The sequence below is a fragment of the Pimephales promelas genome, chromosome 14, assembly GCF_988280905.1.
Source record: "Pimephales promelas chromosome 14, fPimPro1.hap1.1, whole genome shotgun sequence".
Lineage (NCBI taxonomy): Eukaryota > Metazoa > Chordata > Actinopteri > Cypriniformes > Leuciscidae > Pimephales > Pimephales promelas.
In genome coordinates, this window is record NC_142782.1 from 16,506,101 (window position 1) to 16,532,084 (window position 25,984).

General features: G+C 39.0%; 1 protein-coding gene and 1 long non-coding RNA gene across 6 annotated transcripts in view; both read right to left on the reverse strand.

Annotated features, from left to right (window-relative positions):
* ncor2 (nuclear receptor corepressor 2) overlaps positions 1-19,440 on the reverse strand; it is a 100,666-nt gene extending 81,226 nt beyond the window's left edge. For all 5 annotated transcript variants that reach the window (XM_089119492.1, XM_089119489.1, XM_089119490.1 and 2 more), the window contains exon 1: positions 18,988-19,440. The gene's annotated coding sequence lies outside the window, so the exon portion shown is untranslated. The remainder of the gene's footprint in view (positions 1-18,987) is intronic.
* A 2,692-nt stretch (positions 19,441-22,132) lies between these two features.
* LOC148973705 (uncharacterized) overlaps positions 22,133-25,984 on the reverse strand; it is a 42,649-nt gene continuing 38,797 nt past the window's right edge. Inside the window, exon 3 of the long non-coding RNA XR_016146420.1 lies at positions 22,133-22,973. This is a non-coding gene — a long non-coding RNA (uncharacterized LOC148973705). The remainder of the gene's footprint in view (positions 22,974-25,984) is intronic.

Consider the following 25,984-nt stretch of genomic DNA (forward strand, 5'->3'; position numbering starts at 1 on the left):
AGAAAGGATTTCTATTTTCCTGCGATGTCGTGCTGGAACAACAAACACATGTGCTTTATGTGATGTTAAAAGCGTGTAATGTGACTTTGCATATCATTTAGTACTCCCAGCTCTGTATCTGTAAAAGCAACAGTGGATAATTCACCTCAGATCTTGAAATTAAACAAATGGAAACAAGAATGTTCCAACTGTGAACAAACAAGATTGGTTTAGTAACTCAGTAGCCTATGTATTTGAATAATGTTTAAATAGTGTAATATTTGTGAATTTGATTATATAGCCTACTCATCCATTTTCTTGCGATTGCCGTCAAGATTACTCTCTGATGCTATGTACTTGCCGGGAGACTCCGCCCACACGCTGTTCTGATTGGCTGTGATTGATTTTGACGCATTTAGCAGTCACATCACGACACGTCTAGTGTTGACAGACACATTATTTTCGCTGGAATCTTATCGCACCGCGTCTGGTTAGGTCACGATAATGTGTAATAAGGTGCAAGTGCACAGGCTTGCAATGGGGGACAAATAAAGCTTACTTAACATTTCCATATCAATATTGTTTTGAATAGAAAATAGCTTTAAATTATGTAAAATTACCAGCACACGTAAAAGCTGTTTTGTATACTTTTTTCCACACGAGAAGCGTGCTCAACGTGGACCACAAGCGATTGCTAAAGTAACTAACAATGCAGGCTCGTAAAAACGAACGCATCCTGTACCTGAGGCTCAATCACTAAATATTGAGAATGCAACAGCATGTATTATATTTTTCTAACTCCGAAAGATTGGCCACTGATCCAAAGCAGCTGATAATCACACATTTTGCTGATGCAAAGGATATGTGCCTGTGCATCCTGTGAGAGGTTAATAATGAAAGGCTGAGTAGTGGTGACATCTCAGTCTCACTCTCCACTGGTTCTTGAGAAAAATACAAATTTAAATCATCTTATTAACTCCACTAACACTATTTGCTGTTCAGTTTGTACTGCTGCTCTCCTACTCTTTTCTGTACTCTTCACTCTCTTTAAAGCTCCAGTTGAAGGGTTGCCAGATATCACAACTCCACTAAACAATCCCCTTAAAAACAAAATATAATAAACAGACATGGCAGAAACTCTACCAAGTAAACAAACAAACAAAATAACTAGTATTATTAATATTGCCAAAAATTAAAAAGGCAGGAAAAAAAAGTTTCCAAAAGATGCCCACCTCTAGCTCAATTAGTTTTTGCAATAGTGTCAAAATTCGTCTAAATTAATACTATGAAATTTGATTGGTATTGGTACTACTGAAATTTTGTCACTTGGACAAAGAGATGGAGATGCTAGATAAAGTACGCAAAAACCAGGTTAACACTAGGATGGGAGATAAATCGATTTTATCGATTAACTCAAATATGTGGTTTACGTTAATTTGTTTGAATGAAAATCATTCTCTTTAACATCCGCTAACGCTCCCCTCTGGGCTCCCGTAGTTCCGTACGGGCTCAGCGTTTGCCATAGAGATACACAAACAACATGACAAATGAACCACCAAAAATCATTTACAAACTGAATCTCCGGTGCTGCCAACTCTCCCTCCTTATTCAGCATGAGACTCACACAATTGTTATTGTTAATTACGAAATGCAAACAATAAACACCAGTTTTGGCGCTTGTAAATGTCACGTGACGGATCGCTGACAGATCTCAGTTCAAGAGGCATGTGAACAACGTTGACCATATCATTAGTTGGACTTAAACAATTTCATATCAATCGAGTATTTTGCTAAATATGACAACTATATTACATTTTTATTATATTTACCTATATCATTAAAATTTTATAACATTGTTATTATAAAAACAACACTGTAGTCGCTCAGAATATTTTAACGATCTCTTTAATAACTTATGGGAATATAACCCTTAACTTCGTTAAAGCTACTTAATAAACATATTAGCCGAACCGTGCTGTGCCGAGCCGAACCGTATACTGAGCCGTACCATCAGAGGAAAAGCGTCAATAGTTTATTAGCTGTGCATTGCTGTTTGAGCGGCGTGCTGAATAAACACTGGTAAGTTGGAGCTTTGCGTGTTATTTAACTTTAAGAAATGCATCTTATATGAGACTAATCAGATATATCCAAAAAAAATAAAAAAACATGACAAATTATATCTGATTCTGCACAAAATGACATGAATGCACATGTTGAACCAACTTGAACTAAGTTATGTGCCATTCAGAATGATTCATGTCATGGACGGGCTCTTCCTGGAGCAACACACTGAAATACGGCAACTAAACCCAAATAATTCACAATGTTTTATTACATCGTTCTCTTTACACTGTTATGTAATATGACAGTCCAAATCATAGTCAGTTTTACCGTGCATATGTCGTAACCGGACGAGGGGCGTGCTAAACGAACAGAGAATGATTGACAGCCGGAGAGAAGGGAAGATGAGTTTCCTTGAACTTTAATTGAACAACGTAAATATACTTCTGTCGCTAACATTAAGCAATGGAATGGCTTCAGATGACTTTGAATATATTGCAGGAAAACTTAACTAGTGCTTGTCTATTTGTTTAGTCCTATTTTATCTTTTTTGTTCTCCTTGTGCTGTAGGCCTATAAAAGAGAGCAATAATCGCGGTTGTCTAAAACAATTGCGGTTAGATCAAATAATCTTGATCATATGGTTATTTAACTATCGCGACAGGCTTATTAGTATAGCCAATACATATAAAAAAATGACTGATCCGAAAAATTCTCCGATCCATGGCTCAAAAGCCATAAATGATCTGAATCGTGAATTTTGTGAATTTTCCGTTCCACTACAAATAACGTACATAAATAGTCTTGGGTGCAGATTAAAAGCCACTGAACAACACAAACACAGCCATGCATACATCTCAATTCCTCCCACAGGACGAATGAGAGTTGCATCAGGTGTGCTTCTGTATGTATTGTGCATGTGTGTGTGGTTGATAAACATCTCCACCCGCTTCCTCTCACCAAAACAAAACACACACAGTTAAGCAGGGGAACACCAGTAGTCTCTCTCCTAGCACTCCAAACACACTCCCGCTGTCTGTCGGCAAAGATACCCTTTTGTCTGCCAAAGCTGCTTCAAACAACCATTTTTCAGCAGCGGCCGAGCAGAAAATGAGATTCCACCATCAATAACCTGCAAGCCTCTTCTTAGCAGTCTGGAATTTCCCCCTGAGCCAAGCGCTCATCCTCCACAGTCTGGAGAGAGAGACATCACCAATCAAGACTTTACAGTAAAGCTATGAATGGATATTAGAGAGAGGATGGGGAGAGGGGCCTTTGGAATTGGGAAAGTGATTTTGTCGCTCTCGTCTTTTGTGCAGAAATGAAACCAAGGGTCAGGGTTGCGGAAGGTAACTCCAGGGCTCACAATCTCTCAACTCCCCCTCTTCTTTTCTTAAACCTCCTCTGCTTGATGCTTGCGTATGTGTGTTTCTAAACACAGTCACCACGATTTCTTCTTCGCTCTTTGCAGTTTATCAGATCGCATCCTAGGCTATCAGAAATGTGTGCTCAAATGTGTTTGTTGCAGTCAGCTAATTTACTGCTTGTGTGATCACATTAATGCTTCACATTAAGGTTTCATTTGTTAAGATTAGTGAACCTGAACAATTAATACAGCTTATATAGGATTTACTAATCCTAAAATATAATTTCAACATTTGCTAATAAAACCTTTGCTCTTTAAATGTTTAAAAAGTTGTATATTAAAAAGTTGATGCACTCTGAATAGTATAGTGAAGAGATTTGAGAAGAGATGAAGATCCATAACTTACACAGTGAGAGATGCTCAGTGATAGTTGCTTTTGTGTGCACCCAAACAACCCTCTGGCATTCTGTTAACATGACATCATCAGTGTTTAACCCTCTGAACCCAAAAAAAGCACCATCGCATTCTGCTGGATTTTTACCTCATGACAGCTTAAACAACAACTTAAAATAATCGGTCATTTTTGGCCATACACGTATTCATACAAGTATTTATTTTATACGTCTTTATAAACTATAAAGGGTCTTCTTTTTTTGTGTACACTCACAATAACAAATCCTTGTGTTTTTGTAAAATAAAGAGAGGTGCGCTAGCACTTTCAGCTGTCGCAGTCTCCGCAAGAAACTTTTCTGAAAGACGTCTGAATAATGAACTGAAACAGGAAAATGTATGCCTGAACTAGCAGCATACTTGTAGCAAATAAATAATACAACAACGACCGGTACAACCGAGCGTTCTTCCTCCTCTGGGTGAAAACGTGTCATATGGCTTCTCATATTTGTCGTGTTTCCGAAATATTTTCGTTTTATTCTACAAAGCTTAAAAATAGTGTGGCTCTTGTCCAGCTCCTTTCCCCCTTCAACTTCGTAGAAGCCAAAATATTTCCACGCGTCAGCTTTTAACGAAGAGAACGTGTTTGGATTTCGAGCTCAAGCCATTGCGTCCATAGACAGTAAAATAAATGGACATAGACTTCAACAGAGAAAAGTGAAGTCAATTAGAAGCACTCACTTCCTGATTGCCAAGCGCACTGCGCAGGCTCAAACTGAGCTTGACGACATAGATGTGACATGAGCAACCAGATTCACAGATGTACGTCTTCTAGTAGCTGTGCCAAGAGAAATCTGAATCATTCCCTTCCGTATCTTGCAGAGACGGAGATTGTGAGCAGAGTTTTCCATGAGCTAGCAGCAGTAGCAACTTTATGACTCTGTTATACATTGTTGTGTTTCTTTAGAAATAAACAATAGACAAATAGAGTCTTTGAACACCTCAGATGTAAAGTTATTCGCTGTCAAAGTGACGCCAAAATGAATGGGAATGCTAACAGCAGGTGAAGGCGTTATTATATATATATTATAATATATATCGATTTTTGATATTTGTGAATCGATTCAGAATCGTCCACGTCCGCATCGCGATGCATCTAAGAATGGTTTTCCCCCACCACTAAAGCTACAGGAGTCTATGTGAAATGTGCAGCTTTTCATGCAACCCAAAAAGAAAATTTTACACTATTTAGTAGAGATTTCTTAGATCCTGAATGTGGATCTAAAAGTGTGTTAAAAGATGGAGCACAACTTATCGACATCATGTCACATGGAATCACTCAATCAGTGTTTATACCATGGATAGACGTCAGTAAAACAGCTTAATGTAAACAATGTCATATAACGTCGCATTTACCTCAGAAAAAAACATATCCAGTGACCATAAACTCATTAGTCAGCTATAATACTTTATGTTCATTATAAGTTTAAATGTTCTTCAATATTGAATGCATGCTTGAATAAATCTGGCAAGTTTTTATGAAAGCCTAGTAGGCTCGCTGACTCCCATAGTTTACAGCATTAGTTTGCAAACTAATAATCACACAGCAAAAATTGCAATCAAATCGAATTGTGAAATTTGTGTCAACTCAATAATACCCAGCCCTACTATTTAGCTTGAAATATACCAAACACTTCTTTTTGAAAGGTCTAGTTTCGCTCCTCACAAACAGGTACACACACTTTAGATTATCTGTGTTGGTCACTGCCAAAAGCATTGATTTTGAGTGAATGGCTCTGTGCAGAATGCAGTCACATGTTATATTGAGGGGAAAACAACATCTATTATCAGTTCATATTGGCAGATATCTGAAAGCTGTTGTCGGTGCTGATTAACATAGATAAATCAGTCAACCTCTGCTCACTGTAGACTGCTGCTCATATTAGATAAACAGACACTGACAGAAAGCACAGCTTCTCTTCCAGTAAAGTCTTGGGCACTATTCCACACATGAGTCAATACTTTATAATTCTGCCAGAAACTCACTCACACACACACACATAACAAACTCATACTGGAACCAACTACCATACAAAATGGACAAGTTACAGCCCTCGTACAAGACAGGTAAAGAACAGAGACCTGGAGTATTCAAGCTAAACGACATGAGGACTAGAGAATAGGGGTGTCCATGGTTAACCAGTTAACTGATTAACCATTTAAAATTGCATAACCGAGTGAAACCTTTTTGCTCGATTAAGTGGTGTCAATACATATTTGCACAGGCACAGGCACCGCACTAGACATTATTATTATTTATGGAAGGAGACGTGGTGTGTTATCCAAGCATTAATGGCAGGGAAAGACACAAAGTTCCTGGGTGTTTGTTTTTTTCCTCATTTCTGCTCCGAGGTCTTGATTGTGGCATTTCGTTGAGGTTTAGAGTCCAGTGGGCTATTCCTTGTTTATTTTATGAATTTAAAAAAAGAACTCTGCCTCGTATTATGTCCAAACGGTCTACTTTTGTGTTCATTCGTTTCCCCTTATTTAATCCGTAGGCCTAATTGCAAAACGAAAAATGGACGGTTGTATGTTTTAAAACGCAAACACCAAAATGTTCATTTGAACTGTAGGCCTACGTCAAATGCTGCGCAAAAATATAGGCTAAATATAGATGAATTTTCAGATATTTGTTTGATTTTTTGCACCTTTAAACATTTTAAATATTTGACAAATTAATATGGAAAAAATAAATAGATTCATTTTACTGGTTTTCTGAGGCCAAATTAGAACCTGGAAATGATATTTTCCCCGCAGTGCTGAATGAGAAGAGCCATAACCACAGACTACAGAAAGGGGATTTATAGGTGATTTATAGGCTATAATAAATGTGTCTGCTAATAAAAATAATATAAAGTAACGAGGCATTAATTGTTTATTTATAAACTATTGTTTTCCAAGTCAGTTTCGGCTAAAAACATATCTCCATCTCCGGATGCACCTTTAGAGAGAAATACATAATTAGCTACATAATTACTTATTCAGAGAGGATATTAGCTTTCGATTCGAATTTGTTCGTTTTAAATTGGACATTTAAAGCTTTAGTCTTGACTAAAGCTTTAAATGTCCAATTTAAAACGAACAAATTCGAATGCGGTGGCTGTTTCAGTTCTCAAGCTTCAGTTCACGGAGATCATGAAGCACGCCCGATTGTTTATTTTACAAAAGCACAACGTTTTCTTGTTATTGTGAGTTTACGCAAATAAATGTATTTGCAAATAATGTATTATTATTTTCTGTATGACCAGGAATGAAAGAGTATTTTAAGTTGTTTCCACTGAAAGGAAACTGCAAGTGTTCGCATGGGCGTCTGTCTCCCTGCCATCCAGTGCGCGCTTCACACTCTGCACACATACTGGATATGAGTCAAAATATTCTGATTATTTGTGCTTTGTTCCGTTTTTGGATAAAGGCATCTTCTACATATGCATTGCAGCCTAATAAAATGTTCCAATAATGATGATTTAGTATTATTATTATTGCGGACACGGACCCAAAACACAAAAAATGTCGCATTGCAGTTTTGTGAAATACACTTTTTTCGAATTGCGGAGTTTCCAATGTGCGTATTTTCAATTGGCAAATTCAGTTTGAAGGGTGATGGAAACGCATCTACTTTAACTGCTCTGTACTTACCACTGCATTTTATTTCTATAAATTAATTTCGTTTCAAATGGGGTCCAACCAGTTATTAAAAGTATTAAAAAATCTCGAGTTTGCAGGGTTAACCGAGTATTCACTGCTAAGGGCCTCGGTTAACGGTTAATGTAAAACTTGAAAACGTGTAACCCTAGAGAATGTATTACAGTTTAAGATCAAACAGTTTGGAGATTTAAAGGGATGATGGTAAAGACAGATTTAAATCCCAAATGCAGAGCTGCAGCCCAGCTCATATCTTTGGGCCACTCTGGATATCCTACACGTTTACGAAGGATGGTCCTTCTCCATCTCAAATTGATTATTTTTACTACCTCTCTTGATTAACTGATCCCCATGAGTTTGTTCATTTGAATAGCATAAGCTACTTGCGAAAAATAACCTTTGTATTTGTGGATACAATGTTACATCACTGGGATAATTCAACACACTCAATATTTCCTATCTCATATTGTGCAAAGAAATCCTAAAGCTGGCATTTATATTTGAGAGTGACTTGAGTGTGGAGAAAGAAGATGCTTGGAGGTCAGCGGTATGGCTGATAGCAGGAAGGTGCAGCCCTTTTCTATTCATCTTCACACACATCTGTCAATTTCGCCAGCTCTTCCACACACACAGCTGCTATATGCTCTGCTACGCAAAAAATGTCCACCACTAACATCCTGTTTCATGAGCAGTTGCTTGTTTCATAATGGGCCAGTGAGTACAAAACCCTGAGGCAGAGAGAGTCACCACCAATACACTACACCCATACAACTGCTACTGAGGATAATGTACGGTAATGAAGAAGACACATCAGACAGATGACAGTCAGCCCACACACAGCCTTAACTCTACTCTGATATTCAGGTCGAAGTGCAATGGGGGTGTCACGCGCATTCGGAGAATCCAGAGAACAGCTGAGCTTAACTCAAAACACAGACATTAGATACAGAGACTGGAAAAAATATCCACTGAAAGAGAATGGGTGATAAAACAGGGAGTTTAAACACTGTTTGAAATAGTTAAAGAATTAAAAATGACATGCAAGCTATAAAATAACAGAGTTGCTCAAAAGGTACAGACTGAAACCTTAGAATTATGCTTTCATCACCAAACTAATACTAACTAATAATAATAATGTACTATTGTTATCAAATACAAAATTATACACTTGGCCTAATAACTAAACTGAAGAAGTATCTCTTGTTTAAGTCGGCATAAAATTGAAGTTGTTATATGGACTTTTCCCTATTGTGAGCTATAAGGCTATATCTGAGTGAAACAGCTTCTCGAACAAGAAAAAATATTTATGGCGGGGCTTGATTTTATCCACTTGAAATTTATTCGAATTTTTATTTCAAGCAATATAGTGACATAACAAAGGCAATAAGAAGCATTTGATTTTTAACAACATAAAATCAATCAACTGCTTGAATTGATGCTTGACAGGTTGCCCCGTCCTCCCTGACGCCAGTAAAGACGTCATCAGAGAAGAGAAGTCACTTCAAGTGGAAGTTATTTTGATTCAAGATTATGAGGGTGTATGATTTTTTTAACAATAAGGATAGGTACAAATAAATTATTTATAATACTGCAATTTTCAAAAACACGTGCCTTTTAATAGTGATTTTCAGTTTCAACAAACAACAGCCTTTACAAAAGCATAATGCACTTTTTGTTTTAAAATATTTCATTGAAAAAAAATAGAAGTAAAAAAAATTTTATATCAACAAAGTTTGTATACTGTAGATATCAATTAACTATCAGCATTATATCAGCCACTAAAAACTTTAATTTACTACTTTATTGTAGTCCGTTTTGAACTGAATGAACTCAAATCTCTTGTTGGATTGCCGACGTTAAGTAATAAGAGTCTTTATTACTGGACTGATCTCCTACGTAATGTGGCTTCTTTCACAAAACATTACAAAATCGATATTTTCAGCAGAACCTTCATTAGCTCATTCAATTTTATAAACAATTTGGTTGCTCTACAAGAGCAAGAGCCTGCATTCATACTGTACCTGCAGTTAACCTAATGTCAGGAACGAACAGGTCTCATGTGGCTCAGAAGAACCACACAAATATATTCTATTTGTTTCACTCAATACAGTCTATTCCCAGCACTCAACAACACAATCACTATCTGAATACATGCTGTAGCCTACTTGACACCCAGTGTCACATGAACGCAGACACGCACACCTTCATTTTTAGTTCCTCTAGCTGGCTTCTCTCCAGATTACTAAAAATGTCAGAGAAGTAGCAGCTGCTATTGAAGTGGTTGTGTAGACAAACACTGACTGAATTTCTCCACAGACCGCCACCACTGCAAGACCACTTGCACTTGACACCACTGCTGACAACTACAGAACTCTTACAAAAAGCACAAACGCTGAGTGTGCACCCAAACATGGCTAATGGCTATAATACATCAGTGCACTAACAGTCGCACTACGACCACTCAATTTCTTAGATAATCTATTTTTAAAGAGATTTAAACATTAAAGTCCCTGTAAAGGCAATTCTACAACAAAAAAAAAAAATCTAAACACATTATAAATGTATGGCTAAAACATATTACAAAGACTGTGAACTGTGAAGTACTAAATTGTGGAGTTAGAATAGACCGTTAAACAGTTTCTCACCAGGGTTTTCCGCAGAAAATCTATTAGTTAAGGTGGGGTTTACCTTCACACGGGGGGCGGGGGGATCGGGGAGTTGGAAAAGCATGTGCATGGAAAAGCACGGCCGCGCCGCTTTATGCAACCATGAACTACGCTCTCCATGATGACAAAGAGGACGTATCAGCAAAGGATTAATTGATTTCTCGCCCTTGCATTAGCTTTACTAGATTCATGGAGATGAAAAATAAAAACCCACCCTGTTCAGCTATGTTCGCCGAGGCATAAGCGCACCAGCATTTTTTTTTTTTGACAATTTTTCGGGCGGAGCTAAAACGGGGCTTAATGACACACTGGAGCCCCTGAGCTCCTGGACACGCCCCTACTTGGTGACGCACTGAGGCCACTAAGGCTGGCCCCTTGGATCTCCTTGGAGAGCTGAGGATCACCATAAACACGGTCCGCCTCTGTAGTGATCATTTTACACAGGAGAGTTTTATAAACTTTTGTCAGAGACAACTGGGATTCACTGATAATCTACTATTACTGGTGAATGGGGCCGAACCGACTGTATCTCCCGCCTCGGCCTTCATCCTCCCGTCCCGAAAGCAGTATCCAGCTAATATAACCATCGGCAGCTTTCCCGTGAGTGGGTGTGGTTTCAGCAGAGCCAGCAGACATGCCCCCAGTGTTTGAGAGCAGAGAATAATACAATTTTTTTTAAGATTTTGATAGCTTACTTTGGCTTTTTTATCATTCAAATGACAAACTCTGAACTAGGGCTGGGCGATATGGCCAAAAAATCATATCTCGATATTTTTTGGTCAAATGGCGATATACGATATATATCTCGGTACTTTCTACGTTTTCTATTTAGATAAAGAAAATCTTTATATTTAAAAAAAAAATAATTATATATATATATATATATATATATATTCACATTCGGCCCAATGATATCCTACAAACAATGTTGATATTGAAGGATATGGAAACAAATATAATATAGGCTATGCAATATATTATGTGCAAAAAGCTTTTGTTTTTATATTGACTAAAAGCTCAACTAAAAATTAAAATAAAAACAAAAACAAAAGCACAAACTAATTATATTAGCCTGCATTTGATTACCCCATTATAATCACTTTCACTTTCATTAAAAATATATACTTGTAGGTTTAAAATTCCACATATGGCATATTTATTTTCTCCAACAACAAATATTTTAGCAATATGTTTATTTTAGTCAGAATTATTGCGTACTACGTAGTACTGTTCACGCGCATGCGCGCGCCGGCGCTCGTTCAAGGAAGCATGAATTTTAGCGGAGATTCAATTGCAGACGCTCGTCCTCTTCTGACATGGACATATTTGTTGTGAAATGGACATATTTGCTTTACTTTCTAACATTTACAGATGGAGAATATGTGAAATGTAAGTTGAGCACTGAGGAAAGCACCACTCAAACGCATTAAACAGCGCAAGTATATCTGTCAGTCAGCAACAGTGTCTGTCAGAGCATTTGACAGGGCGGCAAGCTGCCTTAAACTTGTTAACTATATTAAAGTGATTTTGACGCAATTAATATAAGCTTGTGTCATGTTTAGGACAAATTGTACTACGTAGCCTAGCTACTTTCACTGCAGCAGCTCACACTGCAACCTCCGCTATTTTTCAAATGTGCTCATATCAAACTACTGTATCGATATAAACGGTATTGCCTCATTCCATATCGTTTCAAAAAATATAACGATACATCGTACATACTCGATATATCGCCCAGCCCTACTCTGAACACATACTTAATTTTGACTTTATAGAGACTTTAAAGATTTCAAGTGAGAAGTGATCAGAATGTATTATAACTAACGATGCCTTCACACTGGCAGTTAAAATCAGCTCGCAATACGTCCCAACGGACATCGTACTACATAGTGAAAAGTGTCGGACGCGGGTAGAACAAAAATGGCGGAGAGATTAGAAAGGTTGATTCTGTCAGTTCTGTATGATCTCTCTGATGAGGGTTATAGAGATATTAATAGGAAGCCCGCTGCGGACGTTGACATGTCAGGTCGACTAAAAAATGTGATACGGTGGTCAATAGTGCAATGTCTGCCTACAATTTAATTGTATTAACTGCCCTAATAACGTTAGAAAGTCATGAAAAAAATGACATGACAACTAATCGTTATAAAATCATTATTTATTTTATTAAAACGTTAAGAATTCAGGTTTGTTTATCAGTACCATAGCAACGCTCAACTTCCACTGGAGCTGTCTTATAGGAACTGTCCGTAGCTTTTCGCAAGAGTTCAACTTTTTGAACGCGTCCGGATGACCAACAGACACGATTTTCTTTGCACCGCACTCGGTCGGACCCATTTCGGACCCATTTGCATGCGGTCTGCGAATCTCCATAGGAAATGAATGACTTCCGGTCGTTTTGGAAGTCGTATCGGAGAGGATTTCAACTGCCAGTGTGAAGGTGGCGTAAGATTGCTCACTCATAAACAGCACAAACAAATAAAGCTGTAGGTAAAAAGGAAGTTGTAATAGTTCTATTTTTCTTAGCAGGAACTACTCACAAAATGCTGCTGGGCTGATGTGAATATAATGAGTTCATGTGATAATCAGCTTCTACAGTCAAATCAAACAGGGTAAACCTGTCAGCAGTGCTTGGATAAAATTCTCATATCGACAGAACAGGCATGCATACATTTCCTTATATTCATGTTTATGCTGGTCATTATCAGCAGTAAAAATCTGAAAGACTTCGCTGTTATTTTATGCTCTGGTTCTGTGTAGCAAGTCACCATTGTGTAACAAAGAAAGATGAACTGAGTGTAGAGATAAAACGGGAGACGTCTGAGAGTAGAGGAGAGGTGAGTAGTTGCTGTTTGCCCAATGCCTGTGACGGGCTGCGGGGAGTGGTGGACACTGACAGTTAGGACCTCCAGACAGTGTGTTTACTGAACTTTAATGGGGCACTCGGCATTGGTTCTCCATTCTGACCACATTCAAAATTGATGTCAGATACAAGGATTTCTTCTAAAACTAGAGCCAGACCGATATTAGGCATTTTCCAAACTATCGGTATCGGCAGTTATAATGGCCGATAAATGAATATTTCGAAAATTAAATAAAAACGGACGAAACACGCTTGAACCATGTCATGTGTGTTGGAGTTGTAAAGTTTGTCCACCAGAGGGCACTCTACACCATTCCTGTTGGCAACACTCGTTGAGTTGGTCACGATACATACATTGCTTGAATAACAATTAAAAGAAAATCCCCATCAGTTCTCTTAACTCAAATAAGCATGACAAAAAATAAATAAATAAATAAAATATCGGCCGATATATCGGAATATCGGATTTTAAAACCCAAAAATATTTGTATCAGTATCGACCTTCAAAATCCTTTATCGGTCGGGCTATATCTAAAACACCCAGAGGTCATTTGTGCTATCCACTCGACCAGACACTTAAGATCAAATGACCTTCTTATAATGCATTCAAATGGTTCAAAACACCACCCACCCACTACCAACAATGCCAACATCCCTTGCAGTAAAAACAAAGGCTCCACGACCTTTGGCATGTCACCATTAGTCAAATAGTCTTAATGGTATTTGCAGCCTATTACTCTGACCTTTTTTTAGCAATCAAACACTTGGCCATGGGCACATCATGTTTACAACACTCACAGCACTGACCACCACTAGTGCAGGACAGATGCCATGGGAGTTAGTCCAAAACTTTGCCTTAGCTAATAGGATCAGTCGGGCTCAATTCTGATCGAATCGAGTCATTCATTAAGATTAAGTAACATTCTGCAATAGTGCATTTACTCTAAAAGCAAACAAACTTGACTTTAAAGCTTTATTACCATGTAGTTTTGCTCCAATTTAGATTTGCTCCCCTTTCACCCTCCAACACTTACACTACAACTATAACATAAACAAGCCATTATTTTACTTTTATGACTCCAAATAGCAGAACAATGACTTTATCTCACTCAATGCAAGCCAAAAGGGAAATAGAAAAATATTTTGGAGCCCTGTATACATGATTGATCTGCATAAATGTTTCTCCAGATATGGTGCCACCAACAGCAGATACGGGTATTGCCTCACTGAGCTAACAAACACAGCATTGTCAACATTACACACACAGCACACTAGTGGTTACGTCATGCTGATAACCCTCCACCACTGGGGGAACTCCAGCAATTCTGTCTTATCTAACTGTGCCTGATATGACACAACTGATGCTGATAGCAGGCAACAGAACTCAACACAAAGGTGGGTGAAAGGAGAATGCTTTTAACCTGTCTTCTAACAGGGCTATTCACTGACCAGAAAGACCAGTAAAAATGTTTCATGAAAGCAGTTAAAACACCATTTAAAAGATAATTATAGTAAATTGCTATTTAAAGCAACACTCTTATGCTAATTAACTACAACATGATGCCGGAAATATACTTTGGGATTTAGCGAGCATAAGAGATTTTTCAACATTTAAAAAAAAAAACACTGACAACCTTAAACATTTGAACATTAGTTTAATAGGCTAAATAAACATTAATAATGTTTAATTATAGTCTAGAATGACATGGCTGATGATGATGAATACCTTTAATGAATAACACAAAACAAAGCTCTCTTCCACAATGAAACAATAACATTTGCACAATGACTACGTTTACATGCAGCCAATAACCCCTTCAAAACGCGAACGACCATGTAAACACCGGCAAAAACCCGAACATGCTCATATCCCGGATTTTAAAAACCAGGATAATTATTATTATACCTGGGGTACCCCTTTTCTAACCCTAATTTTTGGTCATGTAAACGCTTATCAGCATATCCCCATAGTGATTTGTAGGGCTGGGCGATATATCGAATATGTACGATGTATCGTTATATTTTTTGAAACGATATGGAATGAGGCAATACCGTTTATATCGATACAGTAGTTTGATATGAGCACATCTGAAAAATAGCGGAGGTTGCAGTGTGAGCTGCTGCAGTGAAAGTAGCTAGGCTACGTAGTACAATTTGTCCTAAACATGACACAAGCTTATATTAATTGCGTCAAAATCACTTTGATATAGTTAACAAGTTTAAGGCAGCTTGCCACCCTGTCAAATGCTCTGACAGACACTGTTGCTGACTGACAGATATACTTGCGCTGTTTAATGCGTTTGAGATGTGCTTTCCTCAGTGCTCAACTTACATTTCACATATTCTCCATCTGTAAATGTTAGAAAGTAAAGCAAATATGTCCATTTCACAACAAATATGTCCATGTCAGAAGAGGACGAGCTTCTGCAAGTGAATCTCCGCTAAAATTCATGCTTCCTTGAACGAGCGCCGGCGCGCGCATGCGCGTGAATAGTACTACGTAGTACGCAATAATTCTGACTAAAATAAACATAGGCCTATTGCTAAAATATTTGTTGTTGGAGAAAATAAATGTGCCATATGTGGAATTTTAAACCTACAAGTATATATTTTTAATGAAAGTGAAAGTGATTATAATGGGGTAATCAAATGCAGGCTAATATAATTAGTTTGTGCTTTTGTTTTTATTTTCATTTTTAGTTGAGCTTTTAGTCAATATAAAAACAAAAGCTTTTTGCACATAATATATTGCATAGCCTATATTATATTTGTTTCCATATCCTTCAATATCAACATTGTTTGTAGGATATCATTGGGCCGAATGTGAATATATATATATATATAATATATATATATATATATATTTTTTTTTTTTTTTTTTTAAATATAAAGATTTTCTTTATCTAAATAGAAAACGTAGAAAGTACCGAGATATATATCGTATATCGCCATTTGACCAAAAAATATCGAGATATGATTTTTTGGCCATATCGCCCAGCCCTAGTGATTTGTGTTCTGCGCATCTTCTATTCGCAAGGAATCTTGGTCGTTTGAGTAGAGAAACTTCTCGGCGCGTGCAGTATACCGGAAGTAAACATTACGAGACCAGGCGAGACAGCACACAGCATACTTTGAGCGAGGTCAGTAACGTTACCAGCATCAAAGCGTAAACAAAGGCGATCGCTATCTGCCCCAAACTATTAACCATCCACGTGCTGTTGCTGTTGTTGTCTATGGACACAGGAAGAAGAATCGGAAATGACGAATATTGCATCTCAAGGTTGTTTGTACGTCTACGCTAACTGCGCGCATCGCCGTTTACATCGGGATATTGCAATTCCATACAGGAGAAACTCTCTCTGCTCACGCACGTAAACGGGTTATTCCCAAGCGGCAACATTCTAATCTGAAAGTTGAAGCCTACCCGGAAGTGCGATAAACTGCAATACATCTCAAATCCGCTAGAGGCCGGCCCCAAAAGGGAGCAAATATCCATAGACGTCATGTTATAGTGTCCGTTTTCACAGCATAAATTCATATGTTTACAGTTTGGTCCCATGGACTTTTATTGTAATCTTCAATATGTTCCGCGTGCCTGACAACTGTGAGGGGGGTGAATTTTTTTCTAACTCGTTAGTTTAGATCATATTTAGATATAAAACGAATGACAAATAAGGGCGGTTAACTTTAATTGACAGCTGATAACGGGCTGCACCGAGTGAATTTGACGTCTCGGCCATGATCTGACACAACGCATCATACCACATCTGTATCCTTTCTGAAACTTTTGTATTTTGTATTTTCCAAGATTTTCCAGCATGGCGCCACCCATACCCCCCATAAACAGCTTCAAACCAGTTCTTCAGAGAGCCTATGGGTGACGTCACAGACGCTTTATCCATATTTTTTACAGTCTATGGTTATTCCTAATGTTTCAGAAACCCGAATAGTGACCTTAACCCGACCATAACCCGAAAATTGACTGCATGTAAACATAGTAAATGATTACAGGAGCAGATCTTCTGGAGCCTTTAATAGAGGCAGCACTGCAATGGGGCAAAACCCACCCATTACAACCCAGCCAACTCAGCAAAGTGGTCCACCACAGTCAATAGAAAGAATGACAGCATGATGGGAAGCCAAGAAGTCTGAAAGCATTTTGCATATGGTTAATTTCCTTCGATGCTGCTCATTTATCAAAATGAAGAATGGTCAAGGACAAACACTTTGTATGCTATCAACTCCTTATCTTGTCCCTGAATACTACTTGAGCATGTTCCGCAGTTCATACAGGGAGAAACAAGGCATCTGACATAAACTAACCAAAAGGTCTGCTGTAATAAAGCTTGCAGCTGCAAAACTGTTGTGCACCATGTATTAGAGTTTATGCAAAGCATTTTGAAAACGGACAGAGATAAAGTGGTAAATTAGCTCCATGTTTCACCAGACAATCTATTTCCGATGCTTATCACTAATCGGAATGGAGCAGAGAGGAGAGGGAGAAAGAATATCATTCCTCAAAACTCAACACAGAGGGTGGAACTGGAATTGATGCGAGTCCAAAACAAATCTGTTGTTTTCTGGCCATGAGTCCTGGCAGCCCTGCAGAGCAAAGAGGTTGTCTGGGGCCGGTTATGTTTTGGGTTCAGGCATCTCGCTGGTGCACTTATGACACGGTGCTTTGTTCTCTTCTAATGTACAGTGGGAAAGAATGCTGCTCAAGAGAAGAAGAAGAAAAAAAACTAAGCTGGCCCATGTCCAATTACACTAATACACTTATGCTGTGTGGCCTCCATTTTCACATTCCACTGCCTTTCATGTGCAAATCAACAGCTGTTGACAAGCATTTGGTATCTACTATGATTTATTGACCCTTAATAACAACATCCGAGAAATGGAAAGCGAGCGAGTACAGTTGCAGCCTCGTCGAGAGCTTTGTGGAGGGGGCGGGGAGGTGCACAAAAGATGTTATACCATCGTGTTTATGCAAGACTTCAACACTTTCTCGGCGATATTTACAGTACAATGAAGGAAACCAAAGTCTCTGCTTCACATGAAAACAATGGAACAGTGAGGCAGTGTCGTGCTACACAAATAATCGCAGTTCAGTACGTCACTGCACGAGCTCCAGCTCTTAATATGGGCTCACAAACCACATATTGTTGGAGTCTATGAAAGCTATTTCCATGCACTAATCTAATGCTCTTTAGACCTTAATGTTATCTGTATAGCGGGGATAAACATTTGCTATACACATACTTATTTAATTCTTAAGTATATTTCATAAGATCTGTGTTTATCTAACCCATAATTATTTTACGAAACCAGTAGAGCAGTCAATTAAAAAAAAGATTTTGTTCGAATGTAACGCTATTCTTTCTAAACCAGGATCATGTTACAACACCTAGACACGTTCATTAATGAGATGTTGACAAGAAATCCTAAATACCACTGATCTAATCTGATTAATACCGAAGACGCAAGCAAAACAGACAGAAATTATGCGCCTCATCATCTGCTTGCACCCGGCAGCGTTACTACAGAACTAACGTTAGCTAAGCATTCAATACTATACAAGACCATATCAACCGAGCTAACTCCAACAAAATCGCTCAACGGTGACACTGTGCTCTGCCAAAAACATTGTATATAATTGTAGAAAGCTAGCTGAAATCATAACGTAACGCGCCGGGTGAAATTGAACGACATTCCGTCTAACGTTAAAGCATAAACACTGCTACTAGCTATATGCTAACTAGCCGAATAGTCTTCACGGTGGGGTTGATTTCCGCCTTGCGCAACGACGCTCATTCAATCTAGCCGAGGGTCAGTGAAGGAATAACGGCCGTTAGCCCCTAACAGACCCCGTTTCTCGGTCAAACGGATGGGAGAACTATCGGCGACCTTAAAACCGACAAACTGCTGACAGACTCGTGGACAAAACGTCTTGTAGTAACTTACCTCTCCGCGGAAGGTCTGTTGCTACTGGAGGTTAATGTAACGTTAGTTTCTGAGGAGAACGAAATGAAGAAACGTCCACGAATAATCCACATGTAACGTACGGCTTGCTACGGGCGTGTTTTGGTCCTCGTTGCTTTGAGCCCCAAATCCACTTGAGCGCCCCGCTTCTGTCGTGTGAGAAACTAGTGCTACGCCGCTCTCGCGCTCCCTCAATGGTTCGGCCTTCTCGCGCTCCTCGTCTGTTTTTCTTTCTCCGCCGTCTGTTTTACTCGCGTTTCCGCCCTCTTATAATATCCAAACGGCAGTTATTCGAGAAGAGCAGCTCGTGCCCATTTTGTCTAGGTGTTTTTCACAGCAGTGGAAGTAAAAACACGAACAAGAATCTCTGCGGGTCAGAGATTACTGGAGTGCGTGTGTGACTGACTGACTGTTGTGCTGCTTGCAAAGCGATAGTTCACTGAACGTCAAGTGCAGCTTCTCAGCTCTTAAAGGGCCAGTGCGTTTAAAATAGGTCCCACTGCTATGTAAATTACGATAGATAGATAGATAGATAGATAGATAGATAGATAGATAGATAGATAGATAGATAGATAGATAGATAGATAGATAGATAGATAGATAGATAGATAGATAGATAGATAGATAGATAGATAGATAGATAGATAGATAGATAGATAGATAGATAGATAGATAGATAGATAGATAGATAGCAGATACAGTGGGGGGGAATAATTTGATCTTCTAATTTTGTAAGTTCGCCCACTTACAAAGAAATTAAGGGTCTGTCTTATTATACTTATTTCACGCGACCTAATTTTAATTCCTTTAAGAATAGGCTGGATGCATTTTGCCTGTCAAAAGATGTTATGTATAATTATAAAGTTTCCTGTAACCAATGTAATTAATTTTATGTAATTTATTTAGGATCTTAGGAAAACTCAATTTGTGAAATTAATGTGTTTTTTATAAAATCAAAATCAACTTTCTCATTATCATCCTGAGACGAGATCTTGCACGGAGCTACAGACCGAGGGCGATTGATTTTTCCTTTTGTAATTCTTCAATTTCCGAATAATCACGTCAACAAGTCTCCTTCTCTCCAAGCTTCTTGCTGATGATCTTGTAGCCCATTCCAGGCCTTGTGTAGGTCTACAATCTGGTCCCTGACGTTTTGACAGCTCATGGTGGAGATGATGGAATGGACAATACAGATTCTGTGGACAGGACAGTGTCCACTGACATTAGGATATTAGGAGTACTTTCTTAAAGTGACGGGACTAATCTGTGCTCCACATGCACGGGAGGAGCTTGTCAATGATCTCAAGGTAGTTGGGACCACAGTGACCAAACCATTGGTAACACACTACGCCACAATGGATTAAAATCCTGCACAATCCACAAGGTCCCCCTGCTCAAGAAGGCACATGCCCGTCTGAAGTTTTCCAATGAACATCTAATGATTCAGGAAAGGCTTGGGGGAAAGTGTTGTGGTCAGATCATATGAGACCAAAATCAAGCTCTTTGGAATCAACTCAACTTGCCATGTTTGGAGGGAGAGAAATACTGACTGTGACTCCAAGAACACCATCTCTACAGTCAAGCGTGGAGGGGGAAACATTATGTGTTTGGGCTGTCAATACCTCCTTCCTTCATCCACTGAAGACGGGTCGTGGAGTGGTCTTCCAGCATGACAATGACCCAAAACATACCATCAAGGCAACAAAGAAGTGACTCAAGAAGAAGAACATTAAGGTCATGGAGTGGCCTAGCCTTAATCCTAATTAAAATCTGTGGGGGGAGCCGAAACTTTGAGTTGCGAAACCTTAAGGATTTAGAGGATCTGTAAAGAGGAGTAGACTAACATCCTTCCTAAAATGTGTGCAAACCTGGTGACCAACTAAGAAACGTCTTTGTGCTTGCCAACAAAGGTTTCCCCACAAGGACTAAGGCCCCGTCCACACTACTGCGTTTTCGTTTAAAAACGGAGACCTTTTGCTACGTTTGCACCTCCCGTCCACACTAAAACGGGAAAAACGAAGACCTAAAACGGAGAAGTTTAGAAACGCTGCAGCTGCGTTTTGTGTTTTGCAACTCCGGAGGGCGTTTTAGTGTGGACGAGACAAAACGGAGGAGTTTACAAAGGATGACGCAGAGGCTTACGCTCGGCTCTATGATTGGGTGTCATCAGTCATGACGTGTCCTTCCCTGATTCGCCAACCACTGTTTACACCGGCGCGCGCATGCCCAGTGTTGGTGAATGGTCACGTGATCTGCGTTTTCAGTCGTTTTAATGTGGACGGAGATCAATTCTAATACGCAGACAAAACGCTGGTGTGGACGGAGATCGTATTCGTTTTAATTCTCCGTTTTTAAACGAAAACGCAGTAGTGTGGACGGGGCCTAAGGCGTGTTTTGCTTAGGGATCAAATACTTATTTCACTCACTGAAATGAAAATCAATGTATAACCTTTACATAATGTGTTTTTTTTTCTGGATTTTGTGGTGGATATTATGTCTCTATCCATTAAAATAAACCTCCCACACAAATTATAGACCCTTAATTTCTTTGTAAGAGGGCAAACTTACAAAATCAGCGGGGGATCAAATAATTATTCCCACCACTGTATGTCTGTTGTGTGAGATTCAATGGTATAATTTACTCACCATATGTTTCTTCTGTGGAACATAGAACCAAAACGTTTCAGTTCCCATTGATTTTCATTGAATGGACAAAAACTACAATGGAAGTCAATGGGAAGCAAAACTGTCTAGCATTTCCAAATACTTGTATTTGTGAACTTATTTAGACCACAAACCTTGGTCTGCATAATGATAGATGGCCAAACAAAATATCAGAGGTTCTGTCATCCAACTGAAATATCACAGCACTTCCAGAAAACACATGCACACTTTCGCAAATGGCTCTTGCAGACACTAATGTGTTGTACCCCCTGAGCGGTCTCTCCAGGCCCTCCACATCTGGGCTATTTGAAGCCCGTGGAGAGACAAGCTGTGGATACAGTGTTTTAACATTGAAGAATAGTGTCAGAGAGATCACACTGTTGGCTCAGTAAATGACCTGTGGTTTCTCTAATGATCTGAATCCTTTTCTCTGCAGCTCAGCCACCCACGGCCATCAGGCACCAACAGTTACGCATCCGTGACGCTCCAGAATTAATCAACCCTTCACACACAATCTTCCCGAGGAGTCGTATATGTCAACAGAGTATCATTTCCATACCTCTGTGTAAATGATGTTGACCCGCTATAGGGGCATATTGTTTGTGTGGGCAGCTCTTTTATTCAAGCCCTTGTGAAATCTGCGGTTTTTACTGTAAGCATCCGTAGCTTTGCCTGCTCATTACATGTGATTCCGCTTTTCTAAAGTATAACAATATGGCGGTGATCTCACAGGATGATTCTCTGACACACAGCCACCTCATATCTTTGCCCTGTGGTGCTAATCTCTTGTGTGCGAGTCTACGGATTTGCATGTTGACATTTACAATGGATGTGCGTCAGGGTAACCTTCAGAGAGCCAGCAGAAAAAGAAAAAGAAAATCTCTGAATTGGCATTCATTATCATGAGTCGGACGTTTTTTTCACATCGCCTCCAACGCTTGATGTTCCAGTGCTCTTTTGCTTTAAGGGAAAGGCCAAATGATTGAAATTAACTCAGGAATGATGTTGAAAGAATGATTTTTGGTGTTTTAGTCAGATTTGATCACATGAAATTTATATTTATGCCAATCTGATCATTTACATGGAAAAGTGTCTTATGTGTAATACAGTCACATTAAGGACAGGTTGGGTTGACCTACATTCAGTTTCCAAATTACTCCATGATGTCAGAAGGGTTTTTTTGCTCTGTTTTTCTTTCTGCTCCGCAGTCTTTTCATTCTCCTTATCCATCCAGTTTTCCGCCCTTCCATGCGGCTGCACCACCATTCCTCTGTCTTTCTCTCTCTCTCCCGGGTCACCCACCACTGAAGAGGAAAGAGGGTTGTTTATTTGATCAAAGTTCCCAAGAGCCTTAAGTGTCACAGTGTTATCTCACACCAATCTCTACAATGCCAATTACTCAGTACTGCGATAAAGTTAAAGCAGTTAAAGTTGCCTGCGTGTGTGTGGATTAACAGAGAGAAGCAAACCCAACGGGGTATATTGCAATCATATTCCACCGACCATTATAACTTTGTCTTTTTTTATTCTTTTGCAATAGATTGCAATGTGGTTTCTTTATAATAAACTGCCCATGAAAAACAAGCTCAGGGATTTGGATGAGAAGTGAAAGATGAACTGTGTAACAGTAACAGAATTTCCAGCACACACACACACACACACACACACACACACACACAAAGTAGGGCAGGAAACAAAGGAATGGTGAAATATGGGAATTGCCAATTGGTTATGGTTAACATTAGAGTTAATGGTATCAACGTCATTTTTATTTGATTAATATCAATTATCTAAAAACATAAAAAAGTAATATACATAAATAAAACATTCACATTAGGATAAGATTATCATGCATTTAGAAAATAAATTTGACATTTTAATATGCAGAGACAACTGAAAGTGCAATTCTCACTTCTTTTGGAGAATTGCACTTTCAGTTGTCTTTGCATATTAAACTAAAAAAAAAACATTCAGATTCATTGGAAGCAAAGCAATGGAAGTCCCTTCTCACCACAATGCCTTCCTCTTCTGCTCTTTTGTTCTATCAGGCTTCGGGAAAAAAATATCTCCTCAGCTGCGCACACACATTTATATCTAAACCGGCATCAAAGTCTTATCCCTGCTGGTTCTTTTGCAAGCAAGGTTTTAGCTACAAGCTATTGATTTCAAAGCCTCTAAATTGGTGGTTATCTAGGAGAGAGCCATTAGGCCAGCTCAAATTAATGATGAGCAACATCAACAGAGGCAGCGGGTGGAGGGAGGGAAATGATGGAGGGCGCTCAAAGTAGCTCTCCCTGTTGATACAGCTGAAGACATTACCATGGCACAAAAGTGACAAATGAATTTTGGCTGACAAGAAAGAGAAAAAGAAAACGCCGCTTTTATTTAGATACGCTCAGGCGGATGGTTACTTCACACAGCCACATCTGTGATAACAATTCCACATGCTGGATTCCTCGGACAGATCATCTACATTCCAGACTCTCGCCACACAGTTTACTCAAAGTCTTCCACCACGCGCACACACTCTCCGTTACGTTTTGTGTTACTTCACATCTACGGAAATGAAGCCACCCGTCAAAACTTTGAAAGATGAACCCATTTTAGGCATTACATAATTAGTCTACAAGGAAAAGTAATAGGAAAAGATTTGAGCGGTGATAATAAAAATGAGGAGACATATTTGGAACAGCGTGTGAGTTATATATAGCATCATTATAATTATATTACAAATTCTCAATCAGAAAAAGAGGGACAAGGGAGAGAGAGAGAGAGGTGTGTGTGTGTGCACTCTTCAGGTCTAGACAAAATTTAACGCTCCAGAGCTGGCTTTCATTACCGCAACCAACCAGAGAACAGGGGGAACATTCCAGAGAATTATCCCTCCCCAGCCGAGAAAGAAAGAGAGAGAGAATAAAAGAATAGAGGATATGAGGAGCAGGTGACATTTGCCGAAAGAAAGGAGAATGGACATAAAATATATCTCTATGAAATACAACATCAATAAAAGTGAGGATGTTGGGTGGCCTTTAAATTAATCTCATATCCTCCAGCATACACACACACACACAGAAGAGCTCTGGCAGAATGGCTGTAGGGTGTGTTGAGTAATGGTAGAGATAAATCATCAACTCCTCAACGTTTCTCCCTCTGTCTAGAGGAAGAGCTTGGCTCTAGGGTCTAGAGTCAATTCGTTTTACATACACAGATCTTAGAAGTTATTGTATTTCAAGCCACTAAAGTTTAGTTCAATTGCCGCCTTAAAGGCACAATATGTAATTTTCTCCACTAGAGGTCGCTTACTTAAAACAAAGGTGTTGGCGTGAATGAGTGTGGAATCATGGGAGTTGTCGTCTTCACCTCCACAGGCAACAGAAAGGAATCTGACGCACTTGGGCAGAAATCATGTTCATGGATCAGCTAATATTAAAGTTGTATTAAGCGGAGCGGGCCAAGAGCCATGCGAGCGGAGGGAGGCCACTAAAGCGAATGCTAATGATGAGAGAGACCTGCAATACACACCGTTCTTGAGACCAGTGGAGCTTTTATTAAGCTTATTGTGCTTCAGTCGGCCGCTTCCGCTCTTTTTGTTGTGAATACAGATATGATGTAATTGACAGGTGATGCAATGACACGGCCCGTTCCTGGTTAAAATTGCAGATTTAGGTGGATTTAAAGGGTAACTAAACCCCCTGGTCAGAGCTTGACTCTACCCACTGGCAATATTTGAAAAATGCTGAAAAGTGGGCAGACCCCAGTGGAGATAGAGGGGACGAAATAGATGCTAAAACACTCTATCCTGAATGTTTTCAATACTCGCAATTCCAACTCCTGACTCGCTATAGCGGTTTTGACGAAACAAGCTGGTTTTTGTACTGCCAAAGGGCGTATAGCTCGTACCAAGAGCGCGGTGAGCTGAAACGTAAATACGTCACGAAGAACCGCTAACATCCAATAGGAAAAGAGGGCAGCACTAAGACGTTTTTACACCATATATTGTAGAAATAAAACACTTTACACAAATGTCAAAAAAGTTACTCGAATCAATGACTGGTATTAATAAAGATCCATTCTTACAGATCATTAACTAAAAAAAGTTGGTTTAGGGTTTACTCTTTAAATATTGTTTGAAACATTTGGGATAATATAAGTACACAAGTCAACAGAATATACAACTTTTGTTCCATGCACACAGTAAAAAATTTCCTGTAAATTTTACAGTAAAATACTGGCAGCAGAGTTACTGTATTTTTTACAGTATAGTTCTGTAATTTAATTTACAGATTTTTACTGTATTCTCTGATTACAGTAAATT